The sequence below is a fragment of the Neltuma alba genome, unplaced genomic scaffold, assembly GCF_004799145.2.
Source record: "Neltuma alba isolate B1F8T4 unplaced genomic scaffold, ASM479914v2 tig00013443_pilon, whole genome shotgun sequence".
NCBI classification, from domain to species: Eukaryota; Viridiplantae; Streptophyta; class Magnoliopsida; order Fabales; family Fabaceae; genus Neltuma; species Neltuma alba.
This window is the reverse complement of record NW_021637689.1, coordinates 60,192-83,755: the sequence shown is the minus strand read 5'-3', so window position 1 is coordinate 83,755 and position 23,564 is coordinate 60,192. Positions and strand designations below refer to the sequence as shown.

Sequence of the window (23,564 nt, the reverse complement as noted above, 5' to 3'; positions counted from 1 at the left end):
GGAGGAGTATTAGTTTTTTCTTCTGGAGAAGAGTTAGGCAAAGAGGCGAAAACATACTCCCAGCACGTTCAATGGCTTTGTTCCATATGCCCTGCAGATTTGCCGCCCGCGTTCCAGACATGAACAAGAATTAGCAGATAGCTACCATATTGAAACAAGAGCTCCACAAAAGAAGGGTCTTCATCAGTTTTAAAAGATTTGACCCTTGCTGCAGTTGGACGTATCACTGGCCCCCATTTGAGAACTGATACCAAGAGAGGACTCTGGTTTCCTCTCGTCCCAACCATTCCTGGAGCTGTTGGAGAGTTGCAACAAGACACATGAAACAGATTCTGATAGTCATCCAAGTGACGCGCATAAAGATCACTATACGATAATTTTGAGTTGACTTCATTTTGCCTGTGGACTCAGAAGTAGGGTCCTTCTTAGACTCTCTTGGCTTAGTAAAAGGGCCATCAAAAGAAGAAGCCGCCGTCAAAGGCAGGATAGCCCAATCTGAACCTTCGACTCTCAGCTTCTCATCCTCTAAAACATGTACAGTTCCTTTTCCGCTACTAATCTGCAAATTAAGAACTGCACAGAATTGAACTCCCTTTGGATTGTCATCAGAGTTCACTTTTGACGGTTTCCTCTTGCCAGGACAACTTCCTTCCATAATTATCTGATTATGGCCTCTAACCCTGCGAACTGTAAGATAATTTGCTATCCAAAGACACTGTAAATGAAAGGACTCTGATTTGCTGGCAGAAATCCTTGTCACTATCACTTGATCTGGATTAGAAGCAAATGTTCTCTGGTAAATTCTACATCACCAACAGTATTTTACTGTTGCCGTTGCATTATCCAAAATCCCTGTAACAAGTCTCTTTTGAATATGCAAGATGAGACTTGTCAAATTCCAACTCGATATCACCAAGGAGTTGATAAACCTTCATACCAATAATTACGGTGAGGAATGAATCTAATGCATATAAAGCCTTCTTAATTCAAACTTCTACTGAAAATCAACTGGTAACTAACTGAACAAGCATTTAAGCAAAAACATTGGCAGCCCAACAATGGGAACGATTATTGTGTAGATGCGTGTTACTAGTCTCCTTATCTTATGGTTATGTCACTAGCATACAACAGTGGCAAATTCAAGCAGAATATTCACCCGAAGTTACAGCTATCACTATGTACAATAGATAAAGAGGTCTTGCTAAACTCTCCATCTCTCAGTGATCCCCACTCTTGCATGCAACATAAAGAATTAATAAAAGACAGTGAAGATTAACAAACAAGTATTAGGCGTTATTATCCAATCTGTTACAAACCGAACTTTACAGACAGCAGCCATCTCTTATTTCTTTACTGTCCCCCATTTTTCCTCTTTTCAGTTCTGAAAATCTAAGAGCATTGAAGAGTTATACAAGGCCAGCCACTTGTTCTTTTAACTACTTCAGGTAACAAATCAATATAAAGTAGATGCAATAGGTTTAAGATGTTTTTGTATCACTCCATGACTGGACCAGGATAAATGGTTTCAGAAATGTGATCATGTATATTGTTAGAGTAGAGCAACAAAACAAGATATTTCATACTGTATTGTAAGTTTTGTATAGAGTCTGCTAGGAGGAAATAAAGTTTCTTCTGTGATAGGTTGTACGGGAAAAGCTTTTCATAAGCCATAAATTACCTGGGTTCATATTCTGTGTATATATACCCTCTTTTCAGATGAAATAAACAAGCACTTGAATAATTTATCTTCACATGTCTCTACAGTTTCTATTCAATCATTTAGTTTTCCCTTTCCCTCTCCCTATATAATATACATCCCCCGAAATGGGAGTCGAAAAATAACATCAGTCCAATTCAGACAATCCTAAAATTTGATTAGGGGCAGATAATGATAGCAATAAGATTTTGAATATTTCAGAAGGATCTCCCGACAACTTGACTGCTGCTGCTTCAGTGTATTTGCCATCGCCAACAAGTTTTCTGACTTCAGCAAGTGCTGGTGGAGCATTTTTATCGGTGTAGTCCCCAGGGTTTCCAGTCCAAAGTGTGTCCTCTGTAAAGAAAGCCACATCTTGAAGTAATTATGCTAAATACTCGAAGAAGAGAGCAAAGAGATTTCAGTATCCAGAACACATGATCCCAGTATCCTTAAAATCTTGATATAATGTATTTACAATTCAGAATGCCTATAGTATTTGCCATTTATGCAAAATACGGAAATTGCTGAGAAGATTATTCTTGCGGAATCCAACAAAAACACCGGATTCTCGTATTAAAGGATGTGGGATCCAAAGAGTAAAGACATAATGCGGTCATCCAATTAGATCTTCTGTGCCCTTTAAAGTTACCGTTCCAAAAAAATTGAATAATCAGAACAACCAAGAAAAACTAAAAAAATAAGTTCCATAGGTCCATAAGAAGAGCGTAATTAAAGAATTCGTTGTGGCGAAGAGGCATAGACCTCGGCATAGAAAGGAGAAAAGCAGAAAAAAAACAAGACTCTTTGAATTAGCTTTTCAAGAGCAATTCCCTTTAGCAGCTATAATGAAGTCCCAGATATTCAAAAAGTCGTCGTTCTCATTGTCATTTGAACTGAAGAACTAACAAATCCAAAGCCAGTTGGGCTCAAAGCAAGAAGGTCTCGGTGTTTAATTACCATTGAGCTGGAGAACCTCTGAAGCAACGCCACCCCAAACCACAGCACCAAGCCGGCCATTGCCGATAGGAATAGCATCAATCCAATGCGTCGCGGGGCCAGAAAAAGCAAGCTTCAAAGGCCTAGAAGGCTCATCCTGTGCATCACCCAAAGAAGTTCGGTTCCACCAGTCTTTTTGTGGGGGCCTTTGCACCAGAACCCACTCTGCATCTTCCATTACCGGGGAAAAAACGTTATCAGTGAGCGTGAATGAAAGTGATAGAGCATGGAACCGGAAGTGGCACTGAGTCGGTGGTGGTGACTGGTGAGAGAAAGGAGCAGGCGGGTTAGCCTTGAAACGGAGACAGTTTGCATTGAACGGAAGAAATGAAGAGGACCCCGGTTGAGTCGTATTTTACGCCGCTGGCTCGCTGCTCCCTCCTAAAAATGGAGTAGCTAGATACGATGCTTTACGGTGGTAGATTACGTACTGGGCTACCCAAAAATTAAAAAAAAAAAAAAAAAGGTAAGAGATTATGTAATCATCAAGTATCCTCGTGGTGGTAATTTAATTACTCTAAAATTTATCAATAAAAATAAATAATAATAAGTTTTAGAGTAGAAAATAACAATAAATTCAGACTGGTTACTTGTTATTGAAACTTTTTAATAATTAAATTTTTTTCTTATTAGAATTTTTTGGTAATTCTCACAACATTTAATCATTTACTACTAAGCATATGCTATTTATTTTTGATAAAATACTATAATCACCATTTACATCCCTTGTACTTTTTTTCACTCACCTTCCTCTCCTTCCAGGCACAGGATTAGTGGTTAGAATAGGATTTATTATGAACCTTTATTCGTTTGACTAATTTGAATTACTAGTATTAATTATTCAACATAGTGTTTGAATTGAACCCATATATACCCAAAATACACAGGAAAACTAATATCATTCATAATAAAAATGTATTATTTATATAAAAGATTAAAAAAATTGTAAAAATAATGGAAATTTATATATTTTTATCATTTATGGATGTAAGTAACGTGAAAAAATTCAGAAGGGAGTAAAGTCCCGGGTACGTAAAGCCGGCAAAGTCCTTCTGTGACGTGGCAACAGCCGCGGAGTCACCAGTCACGGGCAAGACCCGAGATTGATTCTCGTTCTTCGAAGACATCGCTTCGCTTTTGTTTTACTGCTCCGTCTCTAATTATGAGAAATTTTTAACCAAATTATGTTTTTAAAAAATAGTTAAAATTAGTTAAAAACAATTAATATATAAAAAAGTATAAGTTTTTTTTTCAAATATATCTATAATAAATGTAAGAGAATAATAATGAGATAAACAGAGAGAGAATGTAATATATGAAATTTATTAAGAGTAAAACATATAACAATATATTAAATGTTCAGACAACTTAAAAAAGACCTTATAAAAAGAGATAATCCATTCGAAAAAAGAAATCTTATAATTAGAGACTTTTCCCAATCAGCTCAAGCCAACCCCAAAAGGCGGTTGGGCAAATTATTATTTTCCATTCAATTATTCAAACAATATTCGCTCCGGTTACTAATGGAATTATATTTAGGCAGTTAGTTCTTTGCAACTTTAATAAATCAAAATTCAAATTCTTATTAAAAAAGATGTTCACATTTAATATTCAACAGTATCTCAAATATGATTACAGTAAAAAAATACTTGTACCTGGCAAAACAAAAATTTGCTTTAGTTATTAATAAGTTGGATATAGGGTTACATTTCATAACGTGTCCAACCAACATCTAAATTTTCATTTAGAGATATTCTTATATTTAGTACTTGATAATTTCTCAAACAAGATTGCTTCTTATGAATTGATAATTGTGCCTTCAAATATTATAAATAAAAAATATAAAGTTATCTGTATTAAAAAAAAAAAAAAGGAGCTGGTAACATTGTTTTGTCATCTTCCTCGGGAAAACGACTGATATCCAGAAAAATTAAAAATTCAGCATGTTCCTTAATGAAGAAGTTGATGTTCCGGCATTTGCTATAACCGGTAAATGTCGGTGTACGCAGTGATGTATTAAAATGTTAAAAATGCAAAGATTTGGGATGGTCAGAGTGAGGGACGTAGAAAACCTCGTTTGTCAGTAGTTTACGTATACATTTTAATTTGAAAATACTAAAAAAATTAGTTAAATTAGTTATTTGTAACAAATAAATATTTTAAAAAAAATATTTTTATTAAACAAATACATTAGCTAGAATTATCATCATTACGAAGACTATCCTAACAAAAAATAGATAAATATAAAAAATAAAATATATTAGAGTTTTATATTTAAGATCAAAATAAAAATCAAATGAAATGAATTATTATATTTGGGGTAGAGGTAGTAATTTTATGGGACAGCCTACAGAGTTATCTGGTGAAGAAACAGAGACCAGATTATCATATTTAATTTCGATTTTACCAAACAGAAGAATCACAATGATACGTGCTCGTGGTGGACTCTAATTTATTTTTATCCCGTCAAAATAATATTTCCCGTATTTTGGTTTAGTTTATATATATATATATATATATACACACACACATATTATTTATTTATTTTGTCTTTAATTTATCAAAAAGTACCTTGGTGCTCTGTTTTTCTAATAAAAAGTCATCATTAATTAAAGTAGATCCTATTAAATATTGGGAATTTGTAGATGAGTAGCACAAATATTTGTTATATGAATTACAAATAATTAATTTAATTAATTTTTTAATATTAACAAATTAATTAAAATGTTTTATAGAATGAAGGAGATTTTTGTTGTTGTTGTTATATAATTTTTACCCGTATATATATATATTTTAAATATTTTAGTAAATCTCATACTTGTGGTGGGCTGCACCAACCAAAATGCTGGTGTAAACAGCATACAAATTACAAACCAAGCACTAGTGGATGCATGTGGATGACTAGAATGAGTTTCTTTAAATATTTTTTTTTCCATTGTCATTATTTTTTCATTGTGCATATTGATCCGTTGATGATATTTTCTTGGACCAATTTTGCTACGTAGTTAGTGGTAATACAAGGCTAGAGCATATTGCTTAATATTGAAAATTTGGGAAGAAAGCAAAGAATTAATTTTCGAAACATCCTACAAAATTTATTTTATATTTTGCGGGACAAAATAAAACTCATCTTACATATTTACTGGACAGGAATGTGGCTGTGCCCCTCTCAGCTACCCCTCATTTTTGGGATCCTGTTCAATTTTTTTTTATGTTTTTGTATTATTAGATTCTGCATAAAATAAATAAAATTTTGATATCTTATGGGTAAAAAATAATTCAATTTTCACGTTTTTATGATTTTTCAAAGATTTAATGCTTCAAGTGGCTCAGTTTTTTTTTTCTTTTTCAATTTACAGTGTTAAATATTTAAAAATATAAAAAATTGAAAACTTAATCTCTTTTGCTCATAAGATATTAAAATTTCACTCATTTAATGTAGAATCTAATAACGTAAAGACATGAAAATAATTTGGGAAGAGCCCCAAAAATTATCTGCGTAACCTGTGTATGTCTATTATAATATTTTATATGTGTAAAATATCTTGATCTCAACAGCATAACATTCTAAGGTTTTACGACCTATGAATTTGTAGAAAAATTTATAATATACCCTTAATTTATTTTATTGATTAATATTTTTTAGACTTTTGAAAAAAAAGGACAAATAAATAAAGACAAAGTTCTTTTTCTTTTCTTTCTTTTTTTTTTTTCAAACAGCGCGGGTGGCATGTATTTATTTGGTTTACAGTTTTTAACAGTGGCTTTGATTTTGAAAACCGCAGACAAATTATACGTAATGGTCAGTGCTCAATCTGAAAATATAGATTTGTATGAAAAAGGTGAGTACGTGGTAGTTCTATTCTTGTAAACTGGTATCATAAATAATCCTAGCTATGTGTACCTTTAATTAATACTCCCTCCGGTCTTTATTATAAACTACAATAACTAATATACACATAACACACAATTAGTTAAAATTAGTTAAAAATAATAAATAGGTTAGAAATAGACTTTTTTTCCTTCCAAATATGTCTTTATAATAAATGAAAAAAGGATGAAAGAAAATATGTGAAAAAATGTGATAAAAAAGAAATAATTAAGGATAACAGTGAAAAAAAGCATCTAATGTTAAGACAAGTTCAAATTGAAGCTTATAAAATAGATCACATCCCTTCTCAAATTTGAAGCTTATAAATAGGACTAGATGGAGTAATATCTAAAATTAGAAAGATTTAAACATAAGAAAACTGTGGATTGAAATTAAGAAATGCGTGATTGGGAAATTACGTGATATTTTAGAATGAATTAATAATTAAGAGGTTTTTTGAGAAATGGGGAAGTTGAGGATATAATTAAGACAGAAAGTCCAATTATTTGGATTTTGAGAAAAGGAGACAGAGGGTGGGAGAGAGAGATGATGGCTTTGAAGTTTGATTTTGGAGATGAATTGATTGCGTTGATTCATATTCTCATGATAAATACGGGTAAAATTTTGTAGTCGTTGTTGGATTCGCAGACACAATCATGGCCGTAAGATAAAATTTTGTTGTTATTGCTAGGGCTTGGTATTTGGAACGCTCAAATACAATAATGCACATAAGAGTTACGTATTTAGGGTCTGGTTAGAAACGCGGATGAAACGCGTATTTAGTTGATGTAATTCCATTTCCACTTTCTTGTTCTCTCCTGCCAGCTGCATGTCTTGAGCACGCTCCTCTCTAGCCTAATAAAATTCAAGAGAATTACTCCTCTGGTCCTTAATATAAGACCTATTTAACTAATGTGATTAGATTAATGAAGTTAGATAAGTTAGTTAATTATAAGAAATGTGACACGTTTTTCCTAAAACGCAATAATCATCTTTCTTAATACCCCCTCTCTCTCTTCTACTTGATTATGGTTGAGGGAGTATCTATAGGGATAATTTAAAGAAAATTGATAAATATGATAAATGGGTCTTATATTTAGGACCAAAACTAACTCAACAATTGAGTCCTATGTTAAAGATCGGAGGAGTATTACGTTAATACAATGGTTAAGAAGATTATTGAATGCAAAGAATAACAAGTGTGGAGAAAACGTCTCCATTATTCATGATGAGATAGCATTAATAAGCTCATCCAACAGCTCACAATAAATTTATCTAGGGTGTAAAACTAGTCAGCCCTTTCTCATCAATGGTGACAAGGTGAGGGAGTAATATTTTACAATAGCTTTTTTTTTTAAAAAAAAAATCTAATTCATAAACTAAGTGGTTCCACTTATCCAGATGAACATTTCAAACTCATCAGATTTAGATCATCTAAATCTAGTTTGGATGGTCCATATTTGATTTCTTTTTTATTTGTATTTTTGTTAAATGAATGCCCTTTATATATGAATTCATTAGAAGCCGTACTAAGGGCATTTTAAAAAAAAAAACATATACTCCTCCGGTCCTAATTATAAGACCCAATTGACTTATTTGAGGAGATTAAGGAAGTAAGTTAAGTTGGTTATTTATAATAAATAAGTGTTGTCATTCCTAAAATATCCTTGCTAATTAAGTATATTGGCTAAAACTATCATTATTAGAAGGATTATCTTGGGAAAAAATGTATAAATATAAGAGAAAAAATGGATTGGATCTTATAATTAGGACCAAATAAAAAGTCAAATTGGGTCTTATAATAAGGACCGGAGGAGTATTAAGTACCCAAAAGGGACTTGTATTTAAAACTACAATTTATTAAAAAAATATGTTGGTTTTTGGTAGACTTCATTTTAAACCGCGTCCAGGTGCTTTGTGCTGTGTTGTTTTGATATATTGGTTGTCTTAGAATTCCTTGCGGACTTTCTCTCCCCAGTTGACCACTGCATAGCAGGCAAGTGGACTACTAGTATTCCTTTTTTCTTGTCGTAAATTAAAATATTTGTTAACTTTAACTCATTAATTATTTTTGTAAAAATTGAAATATTTTAATTATAATAATTATATTAAACAATGCATAATAATTTTAATAAAATGAATTTGAGCATGCATGTTTCTATTTTCCGTTAACAACATATTTAAGGCACTGTTTGGTGTAAGGGACATAGAGGGAGGGAACAGTTTTAGTGAGCTCTATTTGAAATATTGGAGGGACGGGGTTTATAATTTTAATAAAGAGAAGAAATAATATAAAAGAGTAATAAAAATTAATTAAAAGCTTTTAATCTCACTTCTTTAATTTTTTACATTCAATTCATTAAAATTTTTCCTTCCTTCCCTCTTTTCTTCTCCATTTTCATCATATCAAACGGACCCTATAAGTTTTTTTTTTTTAATCACACAATAAAAGTTAAAGGACTAGAGTGGGATGAAATTTGATAAAATAAAATAATTATTAACATTTAACGTCAATACAAGAAGTAGGAATGTCAATGCTTTATTCACCAGATTTTGTCGGATAAAGTCTCACCTACCCCCCGGTTTAAACAAAAGGAAGGAGCCGACTTCTGGGTAATACTTGTTTTCTTCCCTCGGTCTCGACGGCGCCTTGGACACTAACGGTATCAGAGAACTTCATTCTTTATAAGTGATAAGAAGGATCTAGCCAAGATCCTCTGAGACTAGGATTTAACTCTACTTCAGGCTTCACAGAGGAGCTCCTACCATTGATGACTCCGAGGAGCGACTTGCTGCTGAGTCAAAGCATGATCTCATAGCAGAGAAAACCGGACGAAGAAATTGCCATACAAGTGCGTACGACATGATTGCAGCCTTCAACGCAAAAAGACCCCCTATGATGAATGCGACTATGCCCACGGATGGAACTAGGATCATGAGAATCAGCACAGAGGCCAGAAATCCAAACAGTGGGCCAAGGGTTTTGACGATGTGATGAAGGTCAGGCTGTTCACTTGGCGCTGCATATTCTGCAATGAAACACGCAGCATAGAGGCATAGGCTCACAAGAATGGTCACCATGATCCGGGCCCCATCGGGATCATCAAATGGAGATTTCTCTCTGAACTGGTACGCAACTTGAACATAACCACCACTCGTGCTTATCACAAACATAATCGCCATATGGATCTGCTTCCTGTATGAGCGCCTGTACCAGAATATATAAAAACAAATTAACTGATCTTTTCACAAAAAATAAACCGAAACTTTAGAGTAATAGTTTTCGTCATCCCTGGCCGGCCAAACCCTTCAAATCACCTGCCTCCAAAAGCTCTTCCTATGGATCAAACACAATGGCACAGAAGACAACAACCCTATCATCGCAGACATCCACAAATTCCTGACACTCTTTTACCACATGTTGTGTAACTCTTTGCAAACATTACAGGCCCCCCTTCCCAACATACCTTGCCGATGAGTTTTGAGTTCCAGGCATGTCGCCAAGGATCACTGAGTGGTGGGGCCCGCGGATCTGCTCCAGATCCGCCGGCGAGACAGTGGTTCCTTGTTGATTGAAAAAGTTCCTCCTGGGGGGTTGGTGGACGGCGGGCCTGCTGGCAGAGGTCTGCTCGGACTCCGCTGCGTGGGCTGAAGAAGTGGTCATGGAAGCTTATTGAGCAAGCTGGGAGAGAGAATAATCTAAGTTCCTCTGGTGGATATCCAAGGCTGCGTGTAAAGAACAAGGGAGTGCCCAGTTAAAATCCCTCACCTCTCTCTCTTCCGCTTCCCCCTTGGGGATCAATATATTTTCTATGGTGAAAAAAGAACCGTAGATCGGTTGAAGAAGGAGAATGGAAGCAGGTAGAGAGGAATCAGGAGATGCGTCGAGATCTGGATCCGGGAAGTTGATTTATAAGGTGACGGGGAAAATTGTAAGGAAGCGGCCTAGTTCCCGCGTGGGGCCGGTTTGACGGCTGGCAGCTCACGTAATTTTCAAATTTTTGTTTTTTGCAAAATATTTTTTGGTCTTGCTGCTGGGTGCATCCGTGGGTGCAAATCCAATATGGACGCCGATGAAGATTTAAATTTTTAAATTTTTGTTTTTTGGAAATTTTTTTTTAATGGGTACATAATCTAAAATAAATATAATATCTTTAATTGTAATTTTTCTAAAAATAATTTCTATTTAAAAATTATTAGTTAGAAATTTTAAATTTAAACTATTAAAACTATATTAAAAACAGGAAATAGATTGGACATATATTTTTATTTTTAGATATATCATTGAAATAAACGAGAATAAGGATGAAAGTGAATGTGTGGCAAAACAAGAGAGAAATAATTATGAGCAATATTAAAAAAATATATTAAATGTTAAGACAAACGCAAATTGAAGTTTATAAAATAAACCACGTTTCTTTTTTAATTTGAAGCTTATATAAAAACAGAGGGAGTATTAAATAGCGGTCTTCAGATTTCTGGTGCACCTCTCCCTCTGTCCCTCTATTTTAATTGGGTGAATCAACTGTGTAATTATTTTCTCTAACATTTTACGCTTCCCATTTTAATTTTAACAATACGGATTTTTTTGGGGCCAATTTAACAATACGGATTTGGTTCTTAGTTTACGGTATTCATTACTTTCTTCTTATTAATTTTAATTATTTTCTCTTTTTCCCCAAGGCTTTGTCTTCTTGTTCACATGTCTGAATAATTAACATGTTATCTATTTAATTAGAAGCTGCTCGTTGTCATGCAACAAATGAAGTGTACACATAAAAGGGCTCTCAATTTTCTCGCTGCTTCAAAATCAAAGGGATCGGCTCGCAAAAAAACCAAAAAAAAAAAAAATCAAACGGGTCGGAAACGTGCGTGACTGGAAAATGTAGCATGGGAATGGAAAATCTAGTGGTTCTCGTTTCTTTAAAAATCAAAGGGCTCTCTCTTTGATTTTTTTAATAAGTAGCCTGTTTTTTAAGAAACGAGAACCACTACATTTTTTAAAAATCAAAGGGATACTTTTTAAGTGAATACCGTAAACTAAAGAAACGAGTATCCCTTTGATTTTTAACGATCATTTCATGTTGCCTTTTCTATTCCATCTGGTATCGTATTGTTCCCTATATATGCTCTCCTTTCTGCACATCCACATCCACACCTTTTACTGTGTCTGTATGTGAGGTGATGAGTCGCATCCCATGATGGCTTTTCATATATACATGCACACGCGTTTGCACTCATCATGCATATATGCGCGCGCTTGTGTTTGATTATATCTTAATCAATTCTTAATTCAGATTAATTAAGAAAAAACATCGTAGATGAAGAGATGGATCAAAAAGATTTGAAGTGATGTTGCATCCAAAGGAGGGGGTCCCCAAAACCCAAAAAGCACACACATGCATATATATAATAAGAAACTAATGGACTTTTTGTTTAGTGACATTTATAAATATAATGAAGCTTTTTTGTGCAAAGCAAAGGAGATGGTCATTAATTAAAAGGTGAGAGAGAGATGTGGTAAAAGATGAAGAAGGAAGATGAGGTAATTGGGGGCATGGGGTCGATCCATCTTACGGAAAAGAGAAAAGCAAGCACATAAGTAAGATATTACCAATAACTAATGAGGGAAATTCGATCTGCTTTAAACCAGACTAACCCCTTCGTTCTTGCTTTTTACCAAAGAACCCCCAAACACATGTATGATTATGTACTTGATCTGCTTTTTAATATAAGAATCAGATTCTTATTAATAACATGTATTAACAAGAACTATTATTTAATAAAAGATTTAATATATACAGTTATTATAATGACTATTTTTAAAAAAAATAAATAAACATGGAAAACAAAATAATATGTGAAAAATATGTGAAAGAATTTGTCTCGATTTACGAAAAAGTGCTTCTGAGAAGTGATTACTGAGGTACCCTCGCTCTCCACGGCCACTTGGACAGTAATTGTATCAGAGGGCTTCGTACTTTAATACTGACTCCTTAGCATCAAGACGAGGAATTTGAGGTTTCAAACCATCGGAACTCGCCACTTTCATCATAGTCATCATCGAAGCATAGCCCTTCAGAGCCCAAACGCCGTGAGCCTCCGTGGAGTATGAAAATCCCGGGCTCCGACATGGCGGCGGAACCAACACCTGTAATCCCACGCCTAGCTCTCTGAAAATGCACAATTTTGCCACTATGTACCCGAGGGTGCGCATGAAGCATAACTCTGTGTCTATGCCGACGGTGACTAAGAAAGTTCGCAGAACCGGCGACGGGTTGGACGAGACGATTTCGAGCGCCGAAGGTAGTAATGATTGAAAATAGAGAGAGCCAGCTCCGTTGGGGGCGTCGCAGGCGCAGAGCCAGAAGAGGCGTAAGATGAAGACGAGGTTGAAGAAGGTGGAGAAGGATTCGGGCGAGTGAGAAGGATTCGGGCGAGTGAGAGTCCATGACCCACGCGATAGGCTCGGGTTTTAGCTTCTGGAGCTGTGCCCTTGGCCACGTACTGTTTGGCGCGTTGGGGGAGAGTGCTATGATCTCTTGAACAAGCTGTACAATCAGAGGAAGGAATGGGTTTTCTCTGTACAATCACGGCAGCTTCCGATTCCGACCCAGAAGTCCGGTCAGCTCTTAAATGAACGGACCGAGTGGAGCCGTCCTGATCAGCTTGGCCTGAACTGGCAAGTTCGAACACAGGTGAATCGGACCAGTCGTCCAGGTTGGGAAGCTCGCATATCCATGACCAAATATCCATTATTGAGAGAAAGCTAAGTTTGATTTCTCTCTCTCGTGCAGGGGTGTTTGGGAGATGAACCATGAAAGAGGCCAATTGTGTCTTGTTTTGAGATTTTAGGTTGGATTCATTAATGAGGCCAGTTTTGTTTTGCTTTCTAACGCAGATTCTTCTACGCCCTCATCTTCGAAAGGCATGCAATTGTTTGCAACTGCATACGTAGTCCCAGTTTATTTTGTCTCGGATTATTGATGGGGTCTGGAGACTGCCACGTGTAAGAGAAAAACTAGCTTCTGATTATTTATTATTTGGTCATTTACTACCCTGAATTCGATTGTTTTTGTGATTAGTATTATAAAACATGGTAGCGAGACAAACTTGAGCTTTGTCTTTCATAGCTTGTTATCTCACGTCATGGGTGTAATCGATGATGGAGCAATTGCACTAATATGTGTGGCACGAGTTTATCTTTCCCCAAGGCTTTGTCTTCTTGTTCACATGTTTGAATAATTAGATTCTGCATAAAATAAATAAAATTTTGATATCTTATGGGTAAAAAATAATCCAATTTTCACGTTTTTATGATTTTTCAAAGATTTAATGCTTCAAGTAGCTCAGTTTTTTTTTCCTTCAATTTACAGTGTTAAATATTTAAAAATATGAAAAATTGAAAACTTAATCTCTTTTGCTCATAAGATATTAAAATTTCACTCATTTAATGTAGAATCTAATAACGTACAGACATCAAAATAATTTGGGAAGAGCCCCAAAAATTATCTGCGTAACCTGTGTGTGTCTATTATAATATTTTATATGTGTAAAATATCTTGATCTCAACAGCATAACATTCTAATGCCACGTTTGGTAGGATGGAAGAGTTTTTGATGGAAGTGGAAGTGGAAATGGAAGTGGAATTAGAAGTGGAATTGGAAGTGGAAGTGGGTTTTAAAACATGTTTGGTAGAAAGATAGAAGTGGAATAAATTTTTAATTGAAAAATATATTTATAATATGAAAAATACTAAATTGCCCTCAAAAACCCCAAAAAAAATTTGCTCTTTCCTTCCACGCATCCACAGCCTGCAGATCCACCGTCCACCATTGTCCTTTGATTGCCATTGTCACCGGAAATCGTCCAGACATCAATCAAATAACACAAAAATAATGAAAATTTCATCAATAATCAATATAAACAACCACTATCGTTGCTGTGATCGAAGCATTGCAGGTCGCAGAGGGAGAAGGGTTGCAGATCAAAGAGGGAGAAGGGTTGTAGGTCGAAAGTCGTCGCCATGATTGGGCAGTCGGTTTTGTGAGAAGAAGACTCACAGCCACTGTCGTTGCTGAGATCGTCGGAGAAGAAGACTCAAACCAGATCTGAAAAGAGGGAGAAGAAGGCAGAAGGTTCCTCATCGCAAATCTGAAGTCGAAGCTTCATTCACCATCTGTCGTCACCTTCATCATCATTCTCCTCCATCTCATTGTTGTTCTCATTCATCTCAATATCATCCTCATCCATGAAAATCTATGAAAGCCCCTGTTCATCGATGGACGTAGAGGGAGAGAGGCGCAAACAGATCCATCAGGGGCTTGGGTTGCCATCGTGGATGTAAGGGCGTCGCCGCTGCCCTGTCTATGGAAGATTGTCACCTCGTCACTATGAAGAATCATCGTCGTCATTGGTGGAGGGAAGGAGGAAGGGTAGAAGGGCAAGGGAGGAAATGGACCCATGGAACTGGAGGTGGAACTCAGTTCCATGGGGGGAGGCAAGGAACTCACTTCCATCGATTTTGATGGAAGTGAGTTCCATGAGGAACCGGCTTCCATGCTAACAAACAGGTAAAAATATCAGTTCCACTTCCACTTCCAATTCTCAGCCTCCAGTTCCTTGCTACCAAACGGGGCATAAGGTTTTACGACCTATGAATTTGTAGAAAAATTTATAATGTACCCTTAATTTATTTTATTGATTAATATTTTTTAGACTTTTGAAAAAAGACAAATAAATAAAGACAAAGTTCTTTTTTCTTTTTTCTTTTTTAACAGCGCGGGTGGCATGTATTTTGGTTTACAATTCTTGACAGTGGCTTTGATTTTGAAAACCACAGACAAATTATACATAATAGTCATTGCTCAATCTGAAAATATAGATTTGTACAAAAAAGGTGAGTACTTGGTAGTTCCATTCTGGTAAACTGAGATCATAAATAATCCTAGTTATGTGTAACCTTTAACTAACACTCTCTTTGTTATTTATTATAAGCTTCAAATAACTAATTCATATATAATAAATAATTAGTTAAAATTAATAAATAGGTAGAAATAGATTTTTATTTTTAAATATGTCTTTATAATAAATAAAAAACGGATGAAAGAGAATGTGTGGAGAAATATAATAAGAGAGAAATAATTAAGGTTAACATTGAAAAAAAGTAGACTATACCCCTTCTCAAATTTGAAGCTTATAAATAAGACCAGAGAGGGTAATATCTAAAATTAGAAAGGTTTAAACACAAGAAACCTGTGGATTGAACTTAAGAAATGCGTGATTGGGTGATTACGTGATATTTTAGAATGAATTAATTAAGAGGCTTTTTGAGAAATGGGGAAGTTGGGGATATAATTAAGAAAGGAAGTTCAATTATTTGGATTGAGAGAGAGCGAGAGAGAGAGAGAGAAAGAGAGATGATAGGTTTGAAGTTTGATTTTGGAGATGAATTAATTGCGTTGACTCATATTCTCATGATAAATGCGGGGGTTAATTCATAAACACGTTTGATGAATAACGTCTTAGCTTGAGCTGCCAATGTATCTGAATTAAGCAACATACATCAGCGTATTACGTGGGAAAAGAAAATTAATCACATTCACAATTAATTTCCATCATTATTTGATTCTTTTTTCCTGTTGGCTTCGTGTTTAAGTCCTGGATAGAACTTAATGGTGTCATATGATCTGCGTAGCCAATTTCATCTAGTGAGATAAGATTTCTTCTTCTTGTTTTTAGATTCGTGTTTAAGGAGACACACTCAACCAAAGTCGCTAACATGCATGGTTGGCTTTGGAAATTAAAGCAACCAAGTATTGGGTCTGATGATATTCGATCTCCCTGAGAACATTAATTAATGCACCTGCTTGATCTGGAAGTGGAACTTGAACCTGTTATTAAAGATGAGAGATGTGCAAAGAGAACTTGAACCTAGCCATTGCTTCTATAACTTCTCGATATTATTTCCATAACCCTGATCTGCTTTTCACTTTTGTTCATTACAAGGAAGCACAGTATAATCTTTGACCCAGCAGGGGCTGATTATATAGTTGTAGGAGCAATTTCCCCCGGCCCATTAACATTTTGGTTGCTCAAATACAATCATGCACATAAGAATGACATATGGGGTCTGGTTTGAAACGCGGATGAAACGGGTATTTGAGTAATGTAATTCCATTTCCATTTCCTTGTTCTCTCCTGCCAGCTGCATATCTTGACCACGCTCCTATGTGGCCTAATAAAATTCAAGAGAATTACATTAATACAATTGTTAAGAGTATTATTGAATGCAAAGAATAACGAGTGTGGGGAAAACGTATCCATTATTCATGATGAGATAGCATTAATAAGCTCATCCAACAACTTACAATAAATTCATTTAGGGTGTAAAACTAATAAACCCTTTCTCATCAATGGTGAGAAGGTGAGGGAGTTATATTTTACAATAGCTTTTCTTCACATCTAATTCATAAATTAAGCGGTTCTTTTTAACTAGATAAGTACTTCAAATTCATCAAATTTAGATAATCTAAATGTGATTTGAATGGTCCATATTTGATTTCTTTTTTATTTATATTTTTTTACAAATAAATGCACTGTCTATATGAATCCATTAGAAGCCGTCCTAAGGGCCTTTTTTTTATAAAAAAAAAAAAATTAAGTACCCAAAAGGGACTTGTATTTCAAACTACAATTTATTTAAAAATATATTGGTTTTTGGTAGACTTCATTTTAAACCGCGTCCCCCTGCTTACAAAGGTGCTTAATTTGTGCTGTGTTGTTTTGATTGGTTGTCTTAGAATTCTTTATGGACTTTTTCTTCCTAATTAACCAATGCAAAGCAGGCAAGCGGACTACTATTATTCCTTTTTTCTTGTCGTAAATTAAAATATTTTGTAAAAATTGAAATATTTTAATTATGATAATTATATTAAACAATGCATAATAATTTTAATAAAATGAATTTGAGCACGCATGTTTCTATTTTCCGTTAAAAACATATTTAAGATACTATTTGGTTTAAGGGACATAGAGGGAGGGAACCATTTTAATGAGCTCTGTTTGAAAAATTGAAAAAAGAGGGGTCTAAAATTCTAACAAATCGAAGACATAACATAAAAGTGTAATAAAAATTAATTAAAAGCTTTTAATCTCACTTTTTTTAATTTTTTAAATTGAGCTCATTAAAATTTTTCCTTCCCTCCTTTCTTCTCCATTTTCATCGTACCAAATAGACCCTATAAGTTTTTTTTTTTTTTGGTAATCACACATTACAAGTTGAAGGATTTGAGTAGCATGAAATTTGATAAAATAAATAATTAACTTTCAACGTCAATGCAACAAATAGGAATTGCAATGCTTTATCCAACAGTAAACGTGGGAACAGACTGTGGGCATCAAATCCCGCCTACACCCCGTTTAAACAAAAGAAAGGAACATCTGACGCGGGGGGAGGGGGGGAAGGAACAGGCTTTTGGGGTAACACCAGAGGGAACCGCCAGTAGTCAAAGAGATGATAATTGGCTTCTTCCCTCGGTCTCCACGGCGACTTGGACAGTAACTGTATCAGAGAGCTTCTTTCTTTGTAAGTGATCAGAAGGATATATATATATATATATATATATATATATATATATATATAGACAATATCCTCTCAGACGACGACGTTTAAGTCTATTTCAGACTGCCCAGAGGGGTTCATACTTGGTAGCTCCAGGCAGTGACTTGCTGCTGTGGCAAAGCATGATATCATACTAGAGAAAACCTCACGAAGAAATTGCACGACAATTGTGTACGACGTGATTGCAGCTTTCAACACAAAAAGACCCCATATGATGGATGCAACTATCCCCACCAATGGGACTAGGATTATGAGAATCAGCACAAAGACCAAAAATCCAGACAGTGGGCCAAGGGTTTTGATGATGTGATGAAGGTTAGGCTGTTCACTTGGCGCTGCGTATTCTGCAATGAAACACGCACCATAGAGGCATAGGGTCACAAGACTGGTCACCATGATCCCGGCCCCATTGGGATCATCAAATGGAGATTTCCCTCTGGATTGGTACGCAACTTGAACATAACCACCACTCGTAGCGATCAGAAACATAATCGCGATATGGATCTGCTTCCTGTATGAGCTCCTGTAAAGCCAGAATACACACACACACATATAAAAAAAATGAATGATCTTTTCACCAAAAATAAACCAAAACTTTATATTAGAGTAATAGTTTTCGTCAGCCCTGGCTAAACCCTTCAAATCATCTGCCTCCAAAAGCTCTTCCTAAGGATCAAACGCAAAGGCAGAGAAGACAACAACCCCATCATCGCAGACATCCACAAATTCCTGACACTCTTTTACTACATGTTTTGGGACTCTTTGCAAACATTACACGGCCCCCCTTCCCAACTTACCTTGCCGCTGAGGTTTGAGTTCCAGGCATGTCGCCAAGGATCACCGGGAGGTGGGGCCCGTCGATTTGATTAAGCTCCGCCAGCGAGACGGTGGTTCCTTGTGGATTGAAGAAGTCCCTCCTGGGAGGCTGGTGGACGGCAGGCCTGCTGGTGGCCGTCTGCTCGAACTCCGCCGCGTGGGTTGAAGGAGTGGTCATAGAGGCGTGATGAGCAAGCTGGGAGAGAGAATAATCTAAGTTCCTCCGATGGAAGGATATCCAAGGCTGTGTGCAAAGAACAAGGGCGTGCCCAGTTAAAATACCTCAACTTTCTCTCTTCCCCTTGCCCCTCTTTGGCATCAATATTTTTTCTATGGTAAGTTCGTTTGTCTCTGGGGCCATTGCATGCTAGGAAGCTGCATGGAATCTGCTATGCGGAGAGCTTCACGAACGTTTTTAGGGAAGACACGAACCAGTTTCGTTGCTCTAACAATGAAGATTTAAAATTTTAATTTTTTTTAAATATATTTTTTTAATACTCCTTAGGTCCTTAATATATGACCTAATTATTAAGTTAATTTTGGTCCTAAATATAAGACCTATTTATCATATTTATCAATTTTTTCTAAGTTATCACTATGAATACTCCCTCAACCAAAATCAAGTAAGTAAGGGAAGCAAAATATTAAAAAAGATGATTATGGTATTTTAAAAAAAATATGTCATATTTTTTATAATTAACTAACTTATCTAACTTTCTTAATCTAATCAAATTAGTTAAATAAGCATTATATTAAGGACCGGAGGAGTAGTTGCACAATCCAAAATAAATTTAATATCTTAACTGTAAGTTTTCTAAAAATAATTTTTATTTAAACATTATTAGTTAAAAATTTTAAATCTAAACTATCAAAACTGTATTTAAATCTGTGTAGATTTCACATCACGGCGCTGATCACTGCAATGAGCACAAAGCCACGGGCCTTATGCATGATAATAATATGAAATTAACTGAGCTTTCACATTTAAATCTCTTTCTGACTTGTACAATACAAAAGAAGCCACACATTTAATTGGTGGTCTGCTCATATTATAATCGAATATAAAAGGAAAATTTTTATAAATCAACCAAACTAAGATATGTCAAAAGAAAAGGAGAAAAATTAAGGTTCCCAAGTATTTGATGGATTATAATTTTATTTTTTTCATAAGTACAGAATAAAATTTTAGATTAAAATAGAGCTACTATGAAATTATTAGTATCTTCTCTCCATTGTGAACATCTATTATGCATACATCTTGTAAATAAAAAATATACATAAATACTTTACGATTGTATGAAAAAAAAATTGAAGAATATTAAACAATTACTTCAAAGTCATATAAAAAATTTGGACCATCTAATTAACAGATTCTTATCATTACAAGACTCCCACCTAACTATCATGTCCGTTCCCACCACCTACTATAGAACCGGTTTTGATGCTCATTGTAGTGATGAGCACTGTGATACTAATCAAATTTTAACTATTCAAATTTAATATAGATGGCTGAAATTTAATATTTAATATTTTTATTTTTTAAAAAATATTTTTTTAATAAGTATATAGTCCAAAATAAATGTAATATTCCTGATTGTAAGTTTCTCTAAAAATAATTTTTTATTTAAAAATTACTAGTTGAAAATTTTAAATCAAGACAATTAAAACTGATTTTGAATGGTTTAAATTTTACCATAATGAAGAGTATTATAATATTTATTATTGTGACGAGTACTAAAATTGATTTCTTTCCACCACTCCTTTTTTTTTTCCGTGAAAAATTCATCTCTGTTTCTAGATTTACATTCTCCTACGTACACCCACGGAAGAAATTCTAATACACTTCCTCCAGAAATAAATAGAGGTCATATTCTCAAATAAGTTGCATTTTTATGTATAAGCCGCTTTTTGTAGTTAATATTTTTTTTTAACAGCCACTTTTATAAGTGTCTAAGTTATTTTGAACAAAGGTATCAAACCCATTATTGCATGCAGGATAGTATCACAGAAAAGGCTCTCAAGATATGCCCATGCTCATCGAACAAGGGATACGTTTTTGTGTTGATATTGGAATATATATAACATAGCCACCTTACATAATAGCAAGCACGGTGACAGGGATTCTGGTTGGTTCTGGTTCGAACCGTAATGGCAAGAAATAAAAGAGTTTTAGGATTCTAAAACAATAACAACAAAGTAAACGGTGAAAATGATTGATCGAAGCACAGTGAACATAATGGTGCGTCTGCACTTTACGCGTGTGAAATAGGGGAAGATTTCAGTTGCCAGGTACTTTTTGGGCACTCTGCGTCAGCCCTTAAAAAAACAATACTCCACCTGCTCATTATTATAAATTTTAAATAACTAATTTATTCACTTTCATCCTTATTCTCATATATTATAATAGCATATTTAAAAATAAAAGCATGTATAACCTATTTATTCATTACTTTCTCCTTATTAATTTTAATTATTTTCCCTTTTTCCCCAAGGCTTTGCCTTCCTCTATATATATATTTTTTTAAAAAACTTACGTGTCAGCATGATCTTCTCATTCTCCGGTGAATCCCTTGTTACCACTACCGTACGTGAATAAAGCAATATAATTAACACTCTTGCACAAAGAGTAACTAACATGTTATCGATTTAATTAGAAGCTGTTCGTTGTGTGCAACAAATGAAGTGTACACATATATAAAAGGGGAAAAAAGCTCAAACTTAAATACAAAAATACTAAAATTTTAAATTAAAGGATTAAGTTAGTGATTTGATAAATAAAATTATTTTGGTATTCTTTTCATATCATATATGTTCTATATATAATTCGGAGACATGAAGCATTTGAGTAGTGCATATGTGGATTACTACATTATGCCTGACATTGCAATCTAATTAACCCACATCTATCTAGCGTCAAGAAGCTAACTGATTAATAATCTTTGTGGAGTTCATGAGATATTTACATAAATTCTTCACCGTCGTGTGTTCCATCATACTATCATTTTGCCGGGAATAAGAGGCAAATCAACCTCGTCACACCATTCCACGTACCTCGTCTCAAAAAATGATGTCTTTGCCTGATTTGGCCCATAATTTGTCCAAAATTCCCCTCCTATCCTCCACTTCAGGACACTCCCTTCCATCTCTTTGCTCAGCTTCCACCCTACTTCCTCTCCATACTCGTCCCCCGCGAGCACCACCGACCCGGTTTTCGTAAACGGTCTGTTCGCTCCCACTTACCTCCTCCTCAACCCGTGAACCGGGTCATCACCTGTTCCCCGTACGGCCTCCCCCTGCCACCTCCTGACCCGTCGCGTTGTCGTACAGAACGGCATCGAATATTGCCGCGTTCCCCTCCGCTTCTTGGTCCATCCTCCAGTTCTTCATCTTCGTCTTCGTAGATGTCCTGGCCAACGCTTTTCCCTTGGAAAGGTTTAGGTTCTGGAAATGTCCCTTCACGATTTTCTGTATCTCCACTTCTTTCTCCGTGTTCTCTGTTGATCGGCTCAAACTCAACCCGTCCACGTACGTCGCTCCGACTTCCGGGCCGACCCAGATTCGAACTCTTGACGGGAAGTGCTTCTCCTCGGCTCAAACTCGCCTCGTCGTTTTGGTTCTTGAACCCGAGCTTCGCCTCGTGAAGACGTATGTTGTCGACGCGTGCACGAACCTGAATGAACCCGTCGTTGAAAGCGACGGAGTATTCTAACTGGACGAGGGCCTCAAGTTGCTGGTGGGCAGGAGCGTACTTTAATACTAACTCCTTAGCATCAAAAGGAGGAATTTGAGGTTTCACACCATTGGAACTCGCCACTTTCATCATAGTCATCATCGATGCAAAGCCCTTCAGAGCCCAAACGCCGTGAGCCCCGTGGGGTATGAAAGTCCCGGGCTTTGACATGGCGATGGAACCAACGCCTGTAATCCTACGCCTAGCTCTCTCAAAATGCACAATTTGGCCACGATGTACCCGAGGGTGTGCATGAAGCATAACTCTGCGTCTACGCCGACGGTGACTAAGAAAGTTCGCAGAACCGGCAACGGGATAGACGAGATGATTTCGAGCGTCGAAGTTAGTAATGATTGAAAATAGAGAGGGCCCGCTTCGTTAGGGGCGTCGCAGGCGCAGAGCCAGAAGAGGCGTAAGATGAAGACGAGGTTGAAGAATGGAGAAGGATTCGGGCAAGTGGTCAGAGTCCATGACCCGCGCGATAGACTCGGGTTTGAGCTTCTGGAGCTATGCCCTTGGGCACATACTATTTGGTGCGTTGGGGGAGAGTGCTATAATCTCCTAAACAAGCTGCACAATCAGAGGAAGGAATGGGTTTTCTCCAGAAAGGTGACATTTCTCACAGACCCAGAGAGTTTTTTCAACGTTGAGCGGGGGGAACCCCTGCAAGCAAACAGTGAAAATCACGTCGGCTTCCGATTCCGACCCAGAAGTCCGGTCAGCTCTTAAATGAACGGACCGAGTGGAACCGTCCTCATCAGCTTGGCCTGAACTGGAGAGTTCGAATCCAGGTGATTCGGACCAGTCATCCAAGTTGGGAAGCTCGCAT

General features: G+C 35.9%; 2 pseudogenes; both read right to left on the bottom strand.

Annotated features, from left to right (window-relative positions):
• Window positions 1–57: 57 nt before the first annotated feature.
• LOC114737447 (alpha-L-fucosidase 2-like) lies at window positions 58–2,873 on the bottom strand (annotated as a pseudogene).
• Window positions 2,874–21,868: 18,995 nt separating this feature from the next.
• LOC114737441 (uncharacterized) lies at window positions 21,869–22,582 on the bottom strand (annotated as a pseudogene).
• Window positions 22,583–23,564: the final 982 nt, after the last annotated feature.